The 21,002-nt window shown below is 29.4% G+C and overlaps 1 non-coding gene across 1 annotated transcript; it reads right to left on the bottom strand.

Annotated features, from left to right (window-relative positions):
• Positions 1-16,622: 16,622 nt before the first annotated feature.
• Positions 16,623-16,716, bottom strand: Trnai-uau (transfer RNA isoleucine (anticodon UAU)). Its single transcript has 2 exons — positions 16,679-16,716; positions 16,623-16,658 (listed from the first exon to the last, which is right to left on the bottom strand). It is a non-coding gene; the product is annotated as a tRNA-Ile (tRNA).
• Positions 16,717-21,002: the final 4,286 nt, after the last annotated feature.

The raw sequence follows: 21,002 nt of genomic DNA on the forward strand, positions 1-21,002 counted from the left end.
GTACCTTATAAATTACCCTTATGCTAAGAAGTCGTATTTTAATCTCGACTTATGGTAAGAATAATTTTCAAATGCATATTTATTAACAACTTGCTGTATCATTAAACAAATTCTATAATAAACCAGAATTCCACAACAAAACGTGTCCATTTCAGTTTAATTACTTAAATTTTCTTGCAATTTCCATTACAATTCTCCACTCTCAATATCAAAAAAACAAAAATCTAATATTGCATCAAGATAAAACCTCAGCAAATATAGCTTTAATCCACCTTCTTTTTACTTATAATTTCCATTTCTTCAACATTACAACCTGTCTTGCAGCACGAATATTATTCCTTCCATTTCATTTTTCTTTCAATTTTCCTCAATGTTGACGCGGAATTCCAATTCCGAAACAGTAATTGCCTCCACAAAAGTCATCATAATTGGCCATTTTGTTGTATACCTCCGTAGGTAACAACACTCAGCGTTCACATTCGCATGACCAAGGACAACACTACTAACCAACAACCGCACCCACTCCATCAAGCTAGAATTATTATAAAGAACCAAGATGCCTGATTCCACCAACATAAAAAAAACCAGTCCAAGTCCATATTCCACACCAGAGAGTATACCTAACCTGACCAAGAAAAAAAAAATATAGTAAAAAAGTCTTAAAACTAGTCTTAATCGCTGTCATTATTATCTCGTCGACTATAAGCAGAAGCTCAAATCCCAAAAGTATCTACCTACCTCAAGACAGACGGACTCTACAAAAAAATCGAAAGGAAACGACTATTCTGCACCCAAATAGTCATGAAAAGTTGTAACTTCCAGAAGTTCCAAAAAAGATCAAAACACAAAAAAATTGGTTTAAAATAATATTAAAAAGCCAGACGCGTAGATATAAAACCTGCTCCAACTCAAGACAGCGACCCAACTCCAAAAAAAAGACACGTCTGGTCGTGTTTTTTTATACGTTTTGAGCTCATCTTCATCATCATAGTTTTGGTTTGGATTGGTTTGGTTAGGTGCTCTTCTAAGCTCCACAGACTTGAGGTGTATCTTTTGTACCTTTTTTTCAAGCCCCTTCCCCCCTTCTCCTATTCTCTATCAGCGTACATAAGCACTTTAAGAGTTTTACTTCAAAAAAAAAAAATAAAAAATTCATGCGAAATGATGAGAGACACGACAGAACTATATACGACACAATACGGACCAAAGTCGTTGACTCTCTCACAAACGACCGCCCGCCCTCCCTCTGCGCGTCGGAATCACCATCTCCTCTCTCTCTCTGCAAAACATCACAAAAACCATCCAAACAATATACACGACAAGCAAGTATCTTACATTCGCTCTGCGAATGTCCGTTCTTGAACTCGCAATGAATTTACTGACCTACGACAACGTTCCAAAAAAAAAAAAACAGAACCCAAGACACAAACAAACACAAAATCCCAAAAAAAAAAAAAAGAGCGACGAGAATAAAAATTAAGCACTAAAAGAGCCCGGCTACAAGCCCCAAGCCCCACGAGAGGTAAACGATCCAGACGAATCACAAAACATACCCACGTACTCGCACCACTCCTATACTCTCGTAGTGTGACAGTCAGTGGCGTGCGGGTGCGAGTGCGGTAGCGGGAGAGTCTGAAAGGGAGGCAACAGCAGCAGGAAAATCGAGAATCCAGTTCCAGTCCACCAGACTCATTGTGTTTATTCAAGTTGAGCACGAATTACGCCAACCAGCCATCCAAATAACCAACAACGAGCCGAGTCGAGCGAGAGAGAGGGTATAGGTACTTGCCTGCCGATGGCGCCCTCTTCACCGTTTATCCATTGGATAAAAGTCCCCAGTACTTCAACAACCTCCCTCTCCTCTCTCCACTCTTTTGCCATCAGTTACTCTGGATTCCAAAAAGAGATGAAGCTTTACGATGACTTTCCTGTTTGTGTTATGTGTGCGAGCTTTTTTCTGCGTTTTTGCCTGTCATCTATCCGAGAGACCAGAGAGAGAGACGAGGCGGAGAGGAGAGGAGGTGTTTTGGGATTTCCAGCGCGCGATTCCAGTGAACGACCTTCTCTCCTCTCATTCGGAAGAGAGACGTGATGTTCTACAACTTTACAAATATTTACAGCCAGCAAAAGTTATTATAGGAGTTTAGAAAAGAGCCCAGAGATGCGTGTGCGTTTGTTAAAGACTTCGTGATAGGAATTTTGTGTGTGCGAGTATGTAACATTGGGGGAGGGGAAAGGGGAGAGAAATATCTGTGACTGACTTAAATTGACTATGGTGGAGCTCTGTATTTATTTTTTTTTTGTGCTGTGTCATCGGCCTGCCACCGCCAAAACAAAAAAAAACTCTGACTTACTCACCCCTTATGTCATCTTTATAGGAGTAATGTAATTTTTGGGGTCGTTGAATGAGTTCATTTTTCTCTAAACGCATGTTTATAAGTTGAATGAATTGTGAATTTTTTTGGGGGGTTGTTGACTGCTGACGTTGGTTGAAGCTGGAGCTAATACCGTGAGCATCATGATATAATGCCCCGGGATGATGAAAAAGCTGAGAAGCTTAGGCTATTGGCCTCGAAAAATGAGCCGGGTTCAAATGTGTTGTTGTTTTCTTTAACACGTGGTAGATATATCTCTCTCTTTTTCTCTTTGGTTGATGTTAAGAAATGAGGTGAATGGTTTTTATTTTTTTTTTAAAGGTTATATTTTATGGCAAGGTTTGAAGGTCGTTAGAATTAAGAGTGAATGGGAGTTGTTTTTTTTTTTGGATTTTCTTTTTAAACTGTTTTTTCTCAGACTTAAATCTTTTTTTTGGAGAAGAAAAATAAATAAAATATAGTGTCAGCCAGACTAATGGGATTTTAATGACATTTACTTAATATTTATTGCTGAAAAATATAAGTTTTTTTTTAAAAAGGGTGGAACAATTTTGTTATGCAGTTAAAAAGGAACTAACGTTGTTTTTTTTAGGGCCAGATAAGGACATTTTGGTCATAGTTTTATATGATATTTTACGTTGGTATTAGGTTCAGTCATGGAAATTTGAAGTTAAAATCTTGCAGTATATTTTTCAATATATATATTGAAGCAGTTTGATTAGATTTTTGGTTTTTTATTTTTGCATTGCATAAAAAAAAGAATAAAAAAACAAAAAAATCAGTCTCTTTTCTCTTCTAACGCCATTAAATTCAACTTTTTAAAGGACAACCTATAATTAATTTTTTATCATTATTATTTCACCTTTTATATGACGCTTCAATCATTTTTCTACCATGTCTACAAAAAAAGTAAGAATTTTTTAAAGCCAACCATGTCGAAATTTCAAACTGAGATTACGGTACTTCTTCTACTGCTGGCTGGTATTTTTCAAGTTTTTCAATTAAAGATTATGTAACTTGTAGAGCACGTACCGTTATGTGTGATATATTAAATGAAAGGTAATATTATCAGCATGCGTATTAAAGTTAAATAAATTTGTTATGTGCTCTAGATCAAAAGATATAACGTGTTTAGAAAAAGAACATCTTTTAACCGTTATTTCAGAATTTTGAATATGAAATTAATTGAAATTTTGCACAATCATAATTTATTTAATTACACTGGTCAACAAGGTTTTTGTTACAGACACCAAGATATACTTTTCTATAGGTTTTTTGGGTGCTGAGCTCGAATCCGAAGTCAGAACAATTCTACCACATCACGTTTTTGAGATAATCCCGTTAGAAAATCGAAAATGCCGCTTTTTTACCAGTTTTCGAGATTATTTCTTAGCTTTTGGTTATTTGTTTTAAATAAATTTGAAACGGTTTCTAATAGAACTAAATCTTGTCTTTCTAAATCCGTTTGAATCTTTTAAAAATCTCTTATCTTCTTTGAGAAATCTGAAATTGAAATCAACGTGTTTGGTATATCTCATATTTATTTGCTTTTAACAGTAAATCTCGAAATGTTCTTTGCCAATCGCTTTCAAATTTTGACACAACGTTTCATTTACATTCCAGTAAGTTCTTATCTTGTTTTTAACAAGAAAAAAACTATATTTTTCTCACTAGTAATTATTTAGTATAAGTATCTGACACGGTCACGCTTTGATGTATCTCACTGCGATTCACCACCTTCGCAAATATAAAAACTTGCAAGATTCTAAATGGAACGTTGTGTCAAAATTTGAAAGCGATTGGCAAAGAACATTTCGAGATTTACTGTTAAAAGCAAATAAATATGAGATATACCAAACACGTTGATTTCAATTTCAGATTTCTCAAAGAAGATAAGAGATTTTTAAAAGATTTAAACGGATTTAGAAAGACAACATTTAGTTTTATTAGAAACCGTTACAAATTTATTTAAAACAAATAACCAAAAGCTAAGAAATAATCTCGAAAACTGGTAAAAAAGCGGCATTTTCGATTTTCTAACGGAATTATCTCAAAAACGTGATGTGATAGAATTTTTTTGACTTCGGATTTGAGCTCAGCACACCAAAATCCTATAGAAAAATATACCTTGGTTTCTGTAACAAAAAAAAAGTTTAATTTTGTTGACCAGTGTTACCTATCTACTATATAAATTTTCATCTATCTATTAAAACAAAAAAGTTATAATCAATTGATTGTTCGTGTCGCTTTTTCGTTTCATATTGTTTCAAATCGCTACGATACTAAAGAAGTTTTCACTTCAAAAATAATAATCACGTTAATACAGGGTGTCCCAGAATGAGATGAGGGCATTTTAGGGGATGATTTTTGGGTATATTCTAAGAAAAAAAATGTTCTACAGTAACTCTTTATCTGCAAAGTTGATAGGGGGAAGTGGTCACCCTTCGTACAGTTTTTACTTATTTATTTTTAGTTATTTATTTACTCACTCCAGCTTCGAGAAAATGGACTTTATTTGTAATATGTATATTATTACACTTTACAAAAAAATTTGACACTTCCAAGTCAAAGGCTTAAATAGTTATAGCCATTTTACTGGGACTAGATTTTTGTACGAATCCTCCCCACCCGTGGGGTACCTTCGTACAGCACATGGGGTACATTCGTACAGGATATTTAAAACGTTAATTTGACTAACTTTTGATTTGTCAAATGCCAAATATGAGTTTTAAAACATTTAATTACTTATTAATTTATTAATTAATTGAACTTGAATCAGAAAAAAACAAAAACAAATAAAAAACTTAATTTTTCGCGATTCGATGATTCTGAAACAAATTATGATTTACATATATAAAAATACCAACCTTAATTTACTATAGAATGCGAAAAACTTATTATAGAGGTTTAAATTTCATTTCAATAAAACTGTAACTCCGTGTTTTGATTGTTATCTGCTCAAGAAAATTTACTGGCGGGCATACGTATGCATACGAATGTGCCCCATGTTTGACTGTACGAATGCTCCCCAAGCTGTACATAATGCAGAAAAATCGATTTTTGAAAAAATGTACTGAGATTTTGCAATATTTATAATTAAAACACAAATTTAACACTTTAAACAACAATTCTTCATTACTGTTTAGCCAAAAACATACTTAACTTAAACACAACATGACATCAAATGTACATAAAAAAATTACTCAGAGCACTAAAAAACACTAAAAGTCTTGTGGCGACCGAATCCGTTGCACTTAGGATTCAAAATTTATCTAGCAGCTCGGCGCCTACTATGTCTATGCACACTAGTAAGCACGTGTTTGAATACCGTTTAGTTTTTGTTTTAAGCTCACTGTACGAAGGGTGACCACTTCCCCCTACCCTTTACCGATAATTTAAGAAAACGCTTATTTTGGTATGCCTTTTCTCATGTTAATGTTAATTTCTCCGTTAATTCTTATGATAGAAACTTCATTAGTGTCTTAATTTTTAAGAGAAATCTTATTCTTTGTAGCTGCATTTAAAAAATGTTAATATCTTTTTTAATTACTCGGATATAAATTTTTAAAGGTGTTCATTTTTTCTTACCCATGATAATTTTTGACTTTGGGGCCGATTTTCTTCGATAAATGTATTTTAAACATAGTGTTTTATAAATTTATTCTTATGTAGAATACAGTATTGAACAAAAAAAGTCATATAAAACTTTGCCAGAAAACTCATAGATTTTATGATATTTGTGAAATTCTACATCAAGTAATCTTTATAAAATGTGTTTTTTTGTTTGCTTTAGTCAAAAAAAGGTAAAAATTAAGAATTTATTTTTGTTGTTTAAGTTAATTTTTATTTAAGACCTAGTCACAACAATTATTATGCTTGATAGAGCCCGTTTTTTGGATTTTATTGCGGAAATACAGGGTATTTCAAAGGCTAACTCCTATATTTGTGACATTTTCAAAACATTTTCACAAAACTTGCTTACTGTCAAAATAATCATACTGAAAAGTATGGACATTTCAAAGTGGCTGAGCGTTAAAAACGTTACCTTTTTTTTATATAATCCTTAAATTATAAAATTTGGTGTGAAATTATTGTACTAGGTATATAACAACGAGAAAAAGTATGCGAACCATCTGTTAACCATTAATCAAGAATCTTGGCGGCTCAAAAGGATATATCTAACAGCATTAATGACTCTATATTGGATCTATATAAATTTGTTGGTGAGTTTGTCTAGAAACCCCATTGAAAAGCGAAACTCAACAATTTGTGATGCACTGTGGTGTATACTTAACCTTTTTTTTTAATTTTTAATTTCTTCAAGTAAATAGTAATAGCGGAACAACAACACCAATTCATGATGATAATCCTTTAAATTATGATTTTCATACATACACACACAGGGTCGAATAAAAAAAAAAATTGTAAACTAGGTTAATAAAAAAAAATTAATATAAAAAAATATTGAAGAGAACAGCAAAATTAAAAAAAAAAAAAACATTTCTTAAAACCAATATAAAATTCTTTAATTCAAGATATATGTATGTATTTTGATGAATAATTTTGTAAATTTTATTCCAAGCTCAAAATTCTTAAGAAACAATTTTTTTTTATTATATAGCTTGCAGTGAATATGGATGTTGGGTCCAACTTTTTTTTATGCGTGTATTACACCTCAAAACTCACCTTAAAAAAAAAAAAATCACAAATAGAATAGAGCAGAGTTTTAAAAAAATCATTTTATTTTAAATGCATTTGCTTTCCATTACAAACTTAAAAAAAAAAAATATTTGCATTAAAGAAAATTTTTATTGCAACTAAAATTATTTTACATTATACAAAAATTTGTTGCGAATGCAAAAAAAATTTGCATTGCAAATAAAAATATTTTGCATAAAAAAAAATTTTATTGCAAATAAAAAATTTTCTGCATTGAAAAAAAAATTCAATGCAAAATGTGTGCATTAAATATTTTTTTTTTTATTAATCGTCGAATTTCTTAATTTTGGGCTATTTAAGCATACATAATTATGTATTATTATGATTATAATCTATTTCAACTTTAATAAGAAGAAATTCGACGAGTATTAAAAAAAAATATTTAATGCACACATTTTTTTTTCCAAGGCAGAAAATTTTTTTTATGCAAAATATTTTTATTTGCAATGTAAATTTTTTTCATTTGCAATCATTTTTAATAATGCAAAATAATTTTATTTGCAATACAAATTTTTTTTAAAAGGAGATATTTTTCAGTTGCAGTAAATATTTTTTTTTAGTTGGCACACATTATGCAATGGATTTTTTTATTTTTTTCAATGCAGAAAATTTTTTATTTGCAGTAAAATTTTTTTTCAATGCAAATTTTTTTACTTGCAATAAAAATTTTTTTTTTTTCAATTTCACGAGAATTGCATTTTTTTTAATTTGATATTTTTACAACCCTGCAATGGAGAGGTATTCGAATAAGTTCTGTAGGGAAAGTTTACGATTCGTGACATAGCAATGATAGGGAAGTCCAAAACCTTGGATTTTTTATAAATATTATAAATATGTATTGTTATATTATATTTCAATTGTTGTTTTTGTGGTGGACTACATAATTCAGAAGTTTATTCCTATCAGGGATGGAAAATGACATTTTTTAATTGTACCAAAAATTTCATTTGTATTGTACTGAAATGGGTAGAATTGTATTGAAATAATGAACATGTCATTTTTTTCTGCGTAAAGCCTAGTACGCAGCTAAAACGAAATTTTCCATACAAAATTTCGTTAACGAAATCTTGAACGAAATTAATTTTGTTTTATTTTTGCTTTTAAACTTATTTTCTGAATTTATAGACCAGTGCCGATGCCTTCAAAAACATTAAAAAGTACAAAAAAATCATAGTAGGATGAAACCCATTGGAAAAGGAGGTGAATATGATAAAAATGGGAGGAAAAATAAATTACGGGCGAACCAAGTTCAGGAAGTGGGTGGGTTGGGTTTTTAATGGTAAAAAATGGTATATCTCGATTTGCGGCAAAACTACAAATCCTATAGAAAAAAGTTGTATAGCAAAGTTGTAGGTAATAAAAAGATCTACAACATTTGTATGAACAATTTTTTCACATAAGATCAAAATTTATGTGAAAAATTCAAAAAACCGAGTTTTTGGTTTTTTATTTTTATATTTTTCAAAAACAAAAATTTTTCTACGAAATTTGGTGAAAATTTACCTTATTATGTCCCAAATACACTGTAATTTATTTGATTTTAAATATTAATTTGTTTACCTTATTTTGACTTAATACCAAAAAAACACCCTAATTTTCAATTGAAAATTCACGTGTCAAAATATCAGCTTTTTTCAAAAAGTTGGTAAGCATTTCGTTCGTTAAAATGTCTATTTTCTGATGGTGTAAAAAAAATTTACATAAGTATACTATAGAACATGTTCTAGTAAAATTCAAAAAATTAAAAAGCTTGAATTCGAAAAAAAAATTTTATCATTGTTTACAATTTTGGCCTATTTATTCAAATTTACACTTTAATTACTCAAAAAACGTAAGATTTCATGTTACATTGATAAATCTTTATTGTTAATTATTTTGATTTCCTCTTTTTTCAAATCTTAGATTGCAAAAGAACTTTTAAGACACAGATTAAAAAATTGTATTAAATTTAGACAAATTGTATTTTTGTACTCGTACTTGTTAAAATTAAATACCTACAAGTTATTTGAGTGTTTTTAAGTATTTTTGAAACTGGTCCTCGAACTGATTAACCAAAAAGGTTAAAAAAAACTTAATTTCTTAAAATTTTTCAATAAATTTATTAAAAACAAAAAAGTCTAGTCAATAAAACAAATTATTTAGTTCTTGTTAAAAATAACCACAATAAAACTGTATCTTATTAGAAGTAAAATAAAAGATTGCATCCAATATAGATGTATTATTTTCATATATTTTTATGTGTGAACAAGAAAATCGGTTAATTGCAAAAATACAAATTAGTATAAAAACTCCAGAATTGAAATTAATAAAGATTTCTCTTCCACCAAATCCTTTCATGTTTGTTTGTTTTAAATCTGAGACATTGAAGAACATGATTTCGACGGTTGAACTGCAAAACCTCGTAAGTCGTTTTTGGCTCTTGTTTAGAAATCGAAAAAAACCTCTTAAACAATTTTAAAAAAATTAAAGAACTAAAAAAATAGTTGATTTGAGTTATTAAATAAACAATTTTTTTATTTAATTCATTTTTTTAATTGTTTCAACAGGTTTTTTTCGATTTCTAAAGAAAGAGTCAAAAACGACTTACGAGGTTTTGCAGTTTAACCGTCGATTTTGCAAAATAAAAAGCTTGTTGTTTGTTTTTTCTATCTCAAAACTGCACATTTTAAAAGTTTAGTATTGAACGAACAAAAATGTAAAAAAATGATTTAAGGTTTAAAAAGATATAAGATAAAGGGTACGGGATGTCTTTTGCACAAAAGGACATCTTTTCAACAGAATCAAGGACCTTTCTTTTGATGATGATGATACATATTTTTAATTGCACTCTCCCCCTTCTGAGTCACATATGAACCTAAAAGCAAGTACTTTATACATATATTTTAGTTTGTAAGGCTTCACAATATTCTCAATATTACCTGTTTTATCATATTTTTTTGTTTAAATAGGGGAGAACTAAACAATCACAGAAATGACAAAGACCCCAAGTTAGTAGGTACAAAAACATAAAAAAGGGGAGCCTTTTTTTTTAGGTCATCCTAGAGAATCACAATCAAGCCTCCCCTTTATTCTCCAAACGCATCCAACACACATGTATTATGATTTTCCGCAATTTAGGGTAAAACTATACAATACGCCCCACTTTTTTTGAATCTTCAAAAAAACAAAATAAATAAAGGAAAATAATAGTTTTTTTGATAAATATAAAAAGTATAGTCTTTTTTCTTACTTTTGGCATATTTATATGTACTAAAATATGATAGCATATATTATATATAAATCGTTTAAAAAAAGTTCAAGTGGGGCGTTTTGTAACTCATTTGCTGGGTAAAACGCCCCACACCAGTGACAAAACGCCCCTATGGAAAAAGTAGCTACAAATGTATTAAATTAGAAAAAATAAATTATTTGATTTTGGAATATAGAATTTTGCGATGCTTTGCGGCCGCTAATGCTGCAATCTAGTATGTATACATGGTAAAAAAAACTCGTGCAACGCCATATGGCAAGATATGCGCTGAATTCTAAACTTCTTTAAAACGGTCCTGTAATAATTTTCGTTTTTGGCCATAATGACCGCAGTGTCGTCCTTTTGTAATTTAATGCAATTTTTAAGCATATGTATAGCAAATTAAAAAAATGTTGATGAGTATTTTACTTCATAATTTACTGGGGCGTATTACACTCACTGTACTGGGGCGTTTTGTAAATTTCGAAGTGCCATACGGGCATGCAAAAATATAGCAACCCAGACTGTTTTTAAGGAATTACCAAAAAATAACTAAGAAGCCCATTTTTTGAACTTTCTAATTATATATACCAATTTGATATGGTCTTTATACTTTCTGAAAAAATGAAATTTTGTCTGCGCTCTCCGCAATATGTTTTGGTGCCAAATTTTTGTTTTGCAGTTTTTTTCTTTTCAGGGTACACAGAATACTACAACTCAATAATACAATTGACGAGCAACTTAAATTAGTTTGAACAGTTTTCGTTTTGTTTGCTTAACAACACCTGTGTGCGTACGAGACTGGTGGGGCGTTTTGTAAACTGGGGCGTATTGTATGGTTTTACCCTAAGCGTGAATTCTATATCTATCTCTGTGTGACATCCTTTTGCATTCCTACCCCTATAAACCCTAATGAAACAACGACTTATGTTATGCATCTACCCCAACCAAGCACGTATCAAGTTTAAACATTAAAAAAAAAAAAAAAACTAAAGCAAATTCCCTGATATGTGTCATTCCCCCCAAAAGTAGATATATAAAATATCAGTCTTTTCAGAATAAAAAAATAAAAAAAAAAAAAAAGTTTTTTTCATTTCCATGGCAAATAATTAAAAACGGTTGCCATTGTGCAAAAAAATATATAAAAAATGGGGACAAACAAGGAAAAATAAAGTAGATATTTTTCTTTCGAGGAATTAGAAAGAAAAAAAAAAAAACTACGAGCATGTTTAAGGGAAACTCACGATTTTGTATTTCCAGCGAATAGGTCTCTTTGACAAGAAGAAGCTAAAAAAAAAAAAAAATTAAACCAAGAACCCTAAGAAGATATGAGAAGAAGGATATTTTCATATTCATGTTCTCCCTCGCGTATTTATTTCCACTTGGAAGTCAAATCTAGGTGATCCACCCTCGCCCTGTTTCGTTGCTTGGGGTTGGTTCAGAAAACAAAAAAAAAAAACATCAAAGAATCTTCGAATGTATTTTTCTACTACGTCGTACTTTTTTTTCAAAAAAAAAAACTTATCATGGTTATTTTTGCTACTTTTTTTGTTTTTTTTTTGTTTCCAGTTGCTTCCTTTCAATTTGCCTTCGTTGTTGATGACTAAAGTGCGCTTACAAAGCTCCCCTTTTAGTCGAGGATATGCCGCAGTTCTAACAAAATGTCAGCTTTATCAAGGTAAATGGACACGTTTTGTTAGCTAAAGGCCTTAAGGGGGATCAGTTAGCTTCTTGGGAGTACCATAGAATTAAAACACTGACTTAACTAATATTAATTGAAATTTTCTTCTAAAAGACCTTAATACAAAATTTTGTGATTTTTTAGATAATCTCATGACATAATATTTAAAAAAAATAATGACAAATATTGCAACATTTGTATTTTCAAGCAGATTAACCAAATAATCAACGATTGAGGTCAGAATTGCGGTTTTTCAAAAAAAAAAAAAAAAAAAACAAATTTAATCGTAATAATTTCTCTTTCATCTTTGGCGCTACTTCCAAGAAGTTTATCACCAACTGTGACACAACAGACGATAATAAATTCTGAAAAATGAAATAAATCTCTTTGGCTTTGTCAAATTTACTTTGAATTAAAATTAAGTAATTTTGTGTTCCAGGAAATAAAAAACTGATATCTCAGTTAGCAAAGAAAGTAATGAATTCTTTTTAGTTTTAATTGTTTGAATGTTGAATTGAAGTTATTAGAATGTTCAAGTATAATTTTTTGTTCGGAAAAAATAACAAAAATTCATTTAATGAATAACAAAAAAAAAAACACAAAAAATTTAAGAACATTTATTACAAAAAAATGGGTTTAAGAAATTTTAATTGTTTGGAAAAATTCAAAAGTGTCATTTTTTAAAAACCTTATAAAATTTTAAATTAAGTTCTTCAACACAAAAAAAATCAAACACAAAAAAAAAACAATAAAAAGATTCTATTTCAAAAGTACGACCATATTTGCGATCCTCCGCTTCGCAATTTTCCATTTTTACATCAAGCTTCTACGAAAAAAAATTATTTTTATTAATTGACTTTTTAGCAAATTTGTTTCCATTTTCTTGTTGAAAATTGAATGCTCTACAAAAGAGGCCTTATACACTTTTTTCAATTACCTAACCGTTTAGTAGATTTTTGAGGTCCAAAAATCGAGAAAATCTTTAAAAATTCGTTTTTTGTTCTTAATTTTGTAACAAATTGAAAAATTATAATAATCAAATGCGCATGACATATTCTTGTAGGAAACAGATTGCTCCACAAAAAAGGTCTTGTTAACTTTTTTCATTAATCTAACCATTATAAAGATATTCGAGGTGAAAGTTAAAAAAAAAAAATTATAAAAACAATTTTTACTTTTAAAAGTTTTCCAATTCACTGAAACTTCATTATTTTCAAATTAACAAGATGTATTTTTGTAGGGACGTTCTACAAAAAATTCCTTGGCATTGAATTGATTCCTTTGACCGTTTAGAAGATATTTGTATTTCGAATTTTTTTTCACCCACATATACACGATTGCAAGATCTTCCAAAATTTTTCGATACTTTTTCATGTCGCTAGAACTTTTTTCGGTCCAACTGTTTTATTAAGAATCGTATATGAAATTGATGTAGAATTTTTCGAGGAATTCGAATATTGTATTTACAATTTAAAAAAACAAAGTATTTTCACCCTTATAAAGACACTTTTTTGTGACCACTTTTGATTTCTTGCTTAGTTTTCCAATTTTTTAATAATATTATTTTTTTTTTCGATAAATTACTAAATTTAAAAATACATATTAATAATGTTAATATTTTTGAAAGAAAATAAATATTTACTAATTAATTGAATAAAAATATGATTACGAATAAGAAAAATTTTTTTGCAAAATTTTGGAAAGCAGAATTTTGAAAAAATAAATTTTTGTCAAAAAGCAGAGTTTTGAAAAGTGGAAGCTGGAAGGAAGAATTTTGACTTTAAATTACCATAGAAATAATATTAATTTGAATAACGCATTGTATATTGTAATTATAGACTTGATTTAATTGTTAACGTGCATATTTCTATGAAAGAAATATTTTTGTACATGTCAAAAAATTTCCAGCCCAAAACCAGGCGGAATTAAGTCTGTATTCAGAGTCCTACAACTGAATTCAAACAATTACACTTATTGTAAGTACATATTTTAATTTTTGCCAACTAATAAAAAAAGTACGTATACGCCACCGAAACCTTTTTAAAAATTGTATTTCCTCTAAATAAATATCACATTTTGTTAGGTAATTTTATTTGCATGTCCGTAATTTTATTTTACTTAATTTTTATTACTTAAATAAACATTTCAGTTTGTTATTACATAAGTTCGTAGGTACGCATCATTAAAAATATAAAAACAAGTGATTCAGTTCTTATTTAAGAAATGCATATCTAGACATAAATACAGATTTTGCTGTACCTATTGAATACCTTAGTTTAAAAAATTATTATTTAACACCTTCTTTCACAGTTCAATGCAAAGAACACATAACATATCCACAAGTCTACCGATAACCCATATTCATTATATATTTATTTAATCGTTTACATACATAATTCTACAAACCTTTATGAGCCTGAATCATTATTGACACTGCTCGGAATACCTTGTTGGATCATGATCGTTCTTGTTCGGTTATATTATGCTGGTGACTATAGAAATGTATAGCTCTTTGTTAAATTTCATCATGTAATTCAAAAATTAACAAAGATTATGCAAGAAAGGAAGATTGAGTGACTCGCTATGGTATAATTCGTATATGTATTTCGCGGTATTTTTTTTTTTTTTTTTTCTCGAAAGATAATAAAACGTAATGCATTCGAGTTTTGAAAGATATTGCGTTTCAATAATTGATAAAATTCAAAAAAAAATTCAAAACCAAGGTATTAATGGTTTTCTAAAACTAAAACATGAGGGGAATTTTTTTTTTTTGACAATTTTAAAAACGTCATTCGAAAGATAATAAAAAAAGTTAGGGGTCTAATATGGATTTTTTTAAGTCTCTGCGTTTTGAAATATGAATTATTAATAAAAAACACCTACTTATTTTGGGGCATTTTTGGGTAAGTTTATTTTTTTTTTAATTTTTTGTAGCAATTAAAAAAATCTCAAGCTTATAGAACATGTAGTCTATGACTGTGCGCATACATGTGCAAAAAATTGGTATTTCAAAGTGGTTTTTGACCGAATAACGGGAAAAACAAGTTTTTTTGTCCCAACTTTTTTGACCTTTTTTAAACGTTTTTTTATTTTTATCTTTTTTTTTCTTCAACAGATAAATAAATAAAATTTATATTGTAGATAGATAATAAATAGGACAATATCTGTGCAAAATTTTAATCAATTTTGTAGTCACAATTTTGAGATAACGGTAAAATAAAGTTTTATTATTCAACAGGTTCTATCTTTTGATCTAAAGCAAATACAAATTTGATTTAACTTTATTGAGCATCTTGATGATGTTACCTTTCATTTGGTATATCACACATAACTGTACATTCACTACAAGCTACACAATGTTAAATTAAAAAACTTGCAAAATACCTCAAAACACCTGTGGAGATCTGTTGATCATGAACAGCCACCAGTGTGGGAAGTACCGTAATCTCGGTTTGGAATTTCACCGTGGTTAGCTTTAAAAAATTCTAACTTTTTTTCTAGGCATCGCAGAAATAAGATTGAAACGTCATATGAAAAGTGAAATTATAAGCTTTTACATGATATACAATTTTAATAGGTTTTCATTGAAAATAATTGATTCAGTAGCGTGAGAACATAAAATTATATGTTTTTTTTTTTTGGCTTTTTTTTTGATGAAAATTGATCGAGTTCAAAAAATTCTAACTCTTTTTGTAGATGCCTTATAGACATGATCGATAAATATATTTTGAGCTGAAGCAATAAGCTGTCAGGTGGTATAAAATTTAAAATTAATATAATGAGAAAAGAAAAAAGGTAATTTTTTTTAGCTTTTTCTTGTAAATTATGATTGTTTGAAATAAATAAACGCTTCAATTGACTCATTTTAAAAGCACACAACCTGTTTTTTTACGACGTTATCACGTAAATCATCGTCCGTAAACCGGCTTTACAGACAACCTCTTTTTTCTTCAAAATTTCAGCTATGTTCAAAAGTTAATTAAAAAAAGTAAATTTACATACAGGAAAGTTAGTAAAAAAAACAGGCATTTTGTGGAACGAAATAGGTACAGGAAAGCTGTTTTTTTTTTTCAAATCTGAAAGAAGGGTATTATAAAAGCTTAAGTCCCGGTTTTCGCGATGCCACCCTTCCTGGTGGAATCCGCCATTATGGAAAACGAATCGCTCTATATCTCCATTAATTTAAAATTTAAAAAACCTAAAATAATGGTAAAACTTACAATATTTTGGTATACATATTTTGTTTTTTAAGTCAAACATCCAACTCTTATGATGCTAAAAAATTATACTACTATCAGAAAAATTAAAAAAAAAAACAGGACTTAAGCTTTTATAATACCCTTCTTTCAGATTTGAAAAAATCAGCTTTTATTAAATAAATTATTAATTATTAATTAATTTATTTAAAAAAAAAAAATAATAATAATACAGTAATATTGTTTCTTAAAAAACTCATTTGCAGTTTTAAAACATTCAATTTTTGAATTTTCAATTTTTAACAGTTCACAAAGTATAATCCTTTTTAACCCCTTAAATTAAGAAATGTAATATGACGTCATACTTTATTTATTAAAATAACGACTATATCTATTTTGTATGTTATAAAAAAAAAAAACACTGCTCCAGGTGAGGCTCGAACTCACAACCCCGGCATTGCTCACATCAAATACTGTCTATAAGTACCGTGCGCTAACCAATTGCGCCACTGGAGCATATATTTGTTCCCAAATAACAGTTATATTTCGGTTGTATGCTTTCATAATCTACACATTTCTTTCTAGATTATAATTCTTTCATTCTCAACATAAAAATTTATTAATTTCATTATAGCAAACAACAACACACATAAAATATATGCCTAGGAATGAGTTGTGAGAACTTTTGTTGTGTGATATGACTATGACTCTATTAGGCAATAGACTCATTTGTTTATTTTGAAAAAGAAAAAAACAAATAAATAATGCCCTCGTGTACTCGTATCGTAGGTACTCTATGTAAACTAGTACTTTGATCCTTACAACATTCAACATTCACCAACGAATGAGTTAATGAACCAGTACAAGAAAAAGTTAGACTTTTTCGTGGAATGAAATATAGGAAGACTGATTTTTTCAAATCTGATAGAAGGGTGTAAGAAAAACTTAAGTCCTGATTTTCGGGACACCAACCCTCTGGCGAAATCTGTTATTTTGGAAAACGCGTCTAGATCTCCCAAGTTATTGGCTTGACCGAATAAGTTTTTTAATCAAAATTGTAGGTAATATAAATATCCAATTATATCTATAAGGCCCATTTTTCCTATAGCCACCCCGTAATGGATGACACTTGGGGCGGTCTGCCCCCCCTCTCCACCCCCTTGCTACGCTACTGAATGTGAGGCAGATAGTTACTTGGATACAAAACAAAACTCATTATTTACAACAACAACAAAATTATTACCCTGTTTCAAAAAGTTTGCTTTCCATAATAGACCAGTGCCGATGCCTTCAAAAACATTAAAAAGTACAAAAAAATCATAGTAGGATGAAACCCATTGGAAAAGAAGGTGAATGTGATGAAAATTAAAGGAAAAATAAATTACGGCCGAGTTCGGGAAGTGGGTGGGTTAAGTTTTTAATGGTAAAAAATGGTATATCTCGATTTCCGGCAAAACTACAAGTCCTATAGAAAAAAGTTGTACCACAAAGTTGTAGGTAATAAAAAGATTTACAACTTTTGTATCAACAATTTTTTCACATAACCTCAAAATTAATGTGAAAAATTCAAAAAACCGAGATTTTGCTTTTTTATTTTTATCTTTTTCAAAAACAAAAATTTTTCTACGAAATTTGGTGAAAACTTACCTTATTATATCCCAAATACACTGTAATTTATTTGATTTAAAATATTTATTTTTTAACCTTTTTTTTTGACTTAATACCAAAAAAACACCCTTATTTTCAATCGAAAATTCACGTGTCAAAATATCAGCTTTTTTCAAAAAAAAGTTGTAGATCTTTTTATTGCCTCCTTTTCCAATGGGTTTCATCCTACTATGATTTTTTTTGGTTTCAAAAATTATCGACCCTGGTCTATAAAGTTCTTAAAAATAGTTTTCGTGAAAGGGTGTTTTTTTTTCCAAGAGACAGTAAGATCTGATATTGGTCCCAAAACGTTAATGATTCATTTTAGTTTTTGTTTCGATGACAATTTTAACGTTTATACTTAAGTTCTTAGACGTTTTACACGAATCAATGGCTTTTTCGGACCAATTACAGATTTTACTGTCTCTTAAAAAAAAAAAAACACCCTTTCAACTAAATTTATTTTTTTTTAAACTCTTTATTTCTGCTTTCTATCGCAAATGCAACGTTGTTATCAAATTTCATTAGGGTGGCCCATGAATTTCGTTTTCAATAAGAAAAAACACCCTTTTAACCATAATATTCTTATACCTACAGACACTTTAGATTCTTGTTTCCAATCTCAAAATTACATAATTGCTGAATTGCAAAAGGATACTTTTTTAAATTTTCCAGAAAAATTTATATTAAACTAAATGTATTTGGGGTCAGCAAACCCTTAAATCACATTAATTTTTTTCTAGGAGCTCTATTTCTGGGGTAATTTCCAACTTATTTCCAAGTTTTGTTTATTTAAACTGTTTGTCAACATTTTTCAGAAATTTTCTTATCGAACCTAATGCATTTAGGTTCACTAAGTCTAAAAATCACACTTGTTGCTTTCTATTTTTAAGATATTTTAATTTTTCACATTTTTATGGTGATTTTTTTAGATTTTTTTTTATTACAAGCGTTTTTTTGGAAAAAAATACAAAAAAAAATGGATTTTAAAAAATTTTACAAAAAAAAAATTTTTTATGAATTTCTATGCCTTTTCAAGTATGAATAATTTAAAAATTAGAGCTGTTAGAAAAAAACTAATGTTATTTTTGGAATCAGCAACCTAAATTTAGTAAGAAATGACGAACAACGGTCTGGAAAAATTTTGTCTGTTGGGGAAGTGTTTTCATTGGGATACCGTATAGGTACCATTTATTTCCCAGTTTTTGTGGTGCTACTTCCGAATTTCATCTAAACCTTCATACCGAATTTCATCGGTGTATCATGTTTTCACTTGGCTTTCGGTTACATTTTACCTGTTGAATACAAAAAAAAACCAGTACCTTTGTATTTAATTGGCAATAACTTCATTTCGAGCTATCGTATTGACTTTATTTTTATTTCATTAGATTCAGCACCAAAAAATACCTTAAAAACATGTGTCATCATTACATTACACAAAAAATTTTGTCGCTATATTTTTTAACCTTCACCCCCTCCAATTTTTTCTTATAGAATTTTGATTCTTATCCGAAACTCAAACTTTTTTATTTGCTAATTTTGTGTACTATTTTACCTGTTCTAAACAAAAAAATTCAAATTTTAGAAAAATCGATTTAAAGTTTTTTTTTTTGGATTTCGGAATTAGCGAATCCTTAAGTGAAACCAATCGAAAACAACAAAATTTCATATCATCATTAAAGGAAGTATTTTTTATAGTTTAATTTTATTATTTTTAAAACGTTAATATTAATTGTGTTTTTGTTTTGTTCCTAAAATAAAAAACAATACATTAAAAAAAAGCTTAAATGATATTTTTACATGTTCATTGACTTATTTCAAAATGCCATCGATCAAAGTCACATGTATTTACTTTCTTCTGTTCACTCAAAATCCATTAATTTCAAAATATTTTATTTCAACTTTGTTTGACTTTCATAAATTAAAAAAAAAAACAAAAAATCATCAATTTTGGTTAAAAATCTAAAAACAAATCAATTAATTTGTTATTTTCTTTGTCATATGCCATTTCTCTTTCATTTCAACACTCTTTACTCTCATAATCTCAAAAACAAACCCCCAAAAACAAACCAAATATTTTTTTGGCAAAAAAATTAATCGAAATCGATTTGCCAAAAAGTTATAAATTGATAGAGAGGCGCGCAAATAAATAAAAACCCAACGAATCGATAGACACAAATAATAACAAAAAAAAAAAAAAACAAAAATCATAATAGAATTTCCGATATTCGCTCAGTCATATCGTAAATTACGCACGATCTCACCTTGCAGTCGGCCACGGACCTGGCCTTGAAAATATTTTTTGGGGGTCAATGGAACACACGAGTGCAATGAGCACCACTGCCACCATCATTCTCTCCGCGCCCCCTTACTCGTGACAAACAAAATTTCTATTCTAATATCGATTCGGGGGAAGAACGACAGAGATAGCAATCGAAATACAGATTGTGGTAGCGCTAGAAAGCAATTGTTTTTTTTTTTTTTTGGTTCTAAATTGAACCGCGTGGCGGTCTAAAATTAGATGGCGTATCCGCTAAAATATTATGACAATGTGTAAGTTAGAATTTGTGTTTGTGTGTGTGGAATATTGGCATCATGTTTAGGAATAAACGAATGACAGCTGACGATGGGGAATGTTTTTCAATTTGACAGTTGCAAGTGAGTGCTTTTTTTTGGCCCCTGGCGGAGTGGTTAAGGAATATTTTTAGCAAAAATGATTGATATGATTTATTACAGTTTTGTGGTAGACGATGATGGCGGATTGGGCTTCTAAGTTCTAAATGCTAAGATCGCGGAATGAGATTTTCATTTCGAAATTTATTAATACGAGATAGAGCCAAGAGGAATGTAAAATGACGATGACTTTGGCATGAATTGTGCGTGTCTAATGGAAATATGGAAAGTTGGGGGAAAATGTTGTGCAAGCGTGGTTGGAATCTAAACGAACGTGACGGAATTAAGAAGAAGTATCTTTTTGTCAGACTTGATTAATAAGTCATTTAAATAATTTTGTAATAATAATTTGACTACCTATGGAGTTTATTCGAGAAGTTAAGCTGGTGAAGGGTTTTTGTAAACTCATGGAACGTGACTTTTGCATGAAAGAAAATACCAAAGAAAGGATTGAATACACAAGTATTCTGTCTAAGTTGGTA

This window comes from Episyrphus balteatus, chromosome 1 (genome assembly GCF_945859705.1).
Source record: "Episyrphus balteatus chromosome 1, idEpiBalt1.1, whole genome shotgun sequence".
Taxonomy (NCBI): Eukaryota; Metazoa; Arthropoda; class Insecta; order Diptera; family Syrphidae; genus Episyrphus; species Episyrphus balteatus.